The following is a 3,265-nucleotide window of genomic DNA, read 5'->3' on the forward strand; positions in this document are numbered from 1 at the left end:
ATAAGACAAGCGGGAAGAAAACAAGTTATACCTCGAATTTCCAACATGGTCCAGTACAAAGTAGATTTTAAAGGGGAGGTTTTTCCATTCAAGTTCGAGGCACAACATATGTGGAATCAGAAGGTCATTGTGGAAAAGGATACTATTGAGCCAGATAGGTATCATGCTGGCCATGTGTACTTCTACCCATCATGGTTAGTAGACGATATAGCAGGGGACGTCAAGCCGGGAATTAATCTGAAAAACAGGATCATAGATAACGCTGCTGAAGCACAAGTCAAGTATATGAGGTTACGCAAAAGGGTCTTCGAGTCTGAAGCTAGGCATCTAGAAAAACACAAAGTGGATATGGAAGCAATCAACGAACGGAGGAAAACCGTCACTAAATCAACAGAAAGATTAGAATATTTGGAGAAAGGGTTGATGGAGCTTGAGGGAAAGATGAGAAAGAGGTTTTCAGATTGTCAGAACACGGATGGCAATGAAGGGGGCATCTAGCAAAGGCTTACCTATTGTTGGATATCCGCGACCTGGGGAATCTGATTGATGGAGTCAAGAGAGCCAAGCATATGGAAGGTCCTTCTGGGACCAAGTAGATTAGGAAATGATGTTCTTTACTGCTTTTTAGCTTAGTTTTAGATTTCGATTGTAATAAGGCAAATGCCATTAGTAACTTTCTTATTATTGTCGTTTTAGTAAGGATTTGATTCATTTTCGCATTAATGAAATGACACAATTATTGGCATCAATTTTCTCCAAGTCTATGTGTCGCTTAGGCCTACCTCGGGCACAACGAGGTCCCCCAAATTAGGACGCGAATCTGTTACATGATTTTGCAAAGCATGTTCAATATTGCAAGCATTCTTCTAATATCCCTTACTGACTTGGTTACCTTTTATTTTTCTTTCGTTTGATTATTCCCATTCTCCAAGGTCGGTTCGTGCATACTGACATCATCCGCACATCATACTAGATCCAGAGGTCCTTCACCTCCTCCTCCACCAAGTGATACTAAAGGAAAAAGCAAAAGGAAAGGAAAAATGGACGATTTAAGCGGTATCAGAAAGGACAATGCAGAGAACGTTGAAACTTCGGACGGTCGGAGTACTTTAGCACGGAATGAATTGGTCCTACGTAAGGAAAAGAAAATACTAGAGTTACAAGGAGAACTTGAGCAGGTCTGGAACTTGGAAAACCTTCCCCTCACCCTAAACGTCCATGATATCAACCAACAAAACACAAACGCCCAAAACCCGACACTTCCCCAAAACACACAAAATCAAAATCTACCACCAAACCCTCCCGCACCACATCAATACACCACGTCGCCTTCACCGGTACCTACTCCTCAACAACACCATCACCATCCAACTCAATACCCACAAACAACCACATACCATACCCCTCAGAATGTACCACAGCCTACTCCTAATCCACGAAACTCAACCAATGACCACCATTACGCCCAAAGTCATGGAGTCCACCAAAGCAACCCCATATATGTGGAAAATTTACCCCACACCCCACAACAAACCCTATATATACCGGAATCCACTGAGAAGGACCTGCTCATCAAGAACATGGCAGAAGAACTCAAAAATCTCACTGGAAGAGTTTAAAGTGTCGAAGGTGGCAAGGGCATTGAGGGTTTGAATTATGAGGACCTATGCATACAACCAGGTATAGAACTGCCAGAGGGTTACAAACTTCCCAAGTTCGAAATGTTCGACGGAACTGGTGATCTGAAAGTGCATCTAAGAACATATTGTGACAAGTTGGTAGGAGTTGGCAAAGATGAATGAATCCGTATGAAGCTGTTCACGAGGAGCCTCACTGGTGATGCTTTGTCTTGGTACATCAGTCAGAACCCAAAGAAGTGGTTTAATTGGGTGAGCATGACAACAGATTTCATGGATCAATTCAGGTTCAACATAGAAAATGCACCAGACATTTTCTACATTCAAAATCTCAAGAAGAAACCAACAGCAACCTTCCGCGAGTATGCTACTCGATGGAGGTCTGAAGCTGCGAAGGTAAGATCGGCACTTGAAGAAGAACAGATGAATAAGTTCTTCTCAGAGCTCAAGACCCGCAATACTATGAAAGGTTGATGGTTATTGAAAACCATAAGTTCTTTGACATCATCAACCTGGGAGAGAGAATAGAAGAAGGGATCAAAAGCAGAATGGTAACGAATTTTGAAGCACTCTAGGCCATAAATAAAGCTTTGAAGTCGGGAGGTATCTCTAAGAAGAAAGAAGTGGATGCAGTAATGGTAGCCCAAGATCTGAAGTCTCCTTTCACATACCAAATACCAGCCTTCACCCCCCAGATACCAACAACCTGCTGCCACCTACCATACTTATAAGACCCAACCCATATATTACCACTCACCACCACCAGCCCGCCAGAATTATCAAAAACCAAGGCCAAATTTTGACCGCAGACCAGACCACCCAGACAATACACTCCGATTGTTGAACCCATAGACCAACTCTATGAGAGACTGAAGGCTGCCGGTTATGTCACTCCCATTCCCACTGTTGCTATGGAAAACTCTTCTCAGTGGATTAACCCAAACAAGACATGTGTCTTTCACTCAGTTATAAAGGGTCACACCATTGAGGAATGTCGCACTCTGAAGGACAAGATCCAAACATTTACTGACACTAAAGTCATATAGGCAAAAGAGACTACACCTAATGTTCATAAAAATCCTCTCCCAGATCATAGAGATGAGGGAGTAAATGTGATAGAGACCGATGAAGAACGGGATTCGGAAGGGTCAATTGGATTCATTCGGGAGGGGGATGATCCTAAAACATCTCCAATCACCCTCACACCCATTGTAGTGCAAACCCAGGAACCAATTGAAGTTGAAGTAGCCGCACCAATGCCATTTGAAGTTGAGGTAACCACACCCTTCACTGTGATGGTAGCACCTACTCCATCTTACCAGTCTAAAGCTATACCATGGGATTATGTTGCGGAGGCAAAAAGGAAAGAAAAAGCGAAAATGGAAGAAACAGGTGCAGCACAAGGAATGACTAGAACCGGTAGGGTTTATACACCCGAGTATTTGGGAGGAACAAGCAAATGAGTTGCGTCTAGGCCACTTGTCGTCGAGACTGGCCCTGACGACCTTTGGAGGAAGGTGCAAGCAAGAGAATACTTTGTGGTTGACCATTTGAGCAAAACTCCTGCTCAGATATCTATTTTATCATTGCTGCAAAATTCAGAGACACACAGGAACGCCCTGATGAAG

This window comes from Nicotiana tomentosiformis, chromosome 8, assembly GCF_000390325.3.
Source record: "Nicotiana tomentosiformis chromosome 8, ASM39032v3, whole genome shotgun sequence".
Classification (NCBI taxonomy): domain Eukaryota; kingdom Viridiplantae; phylum Streptophyta; class Magnoliopsida; order Solanales; family Solanaceae; genus Nicotiana; species Nicotiana tomentosiformis.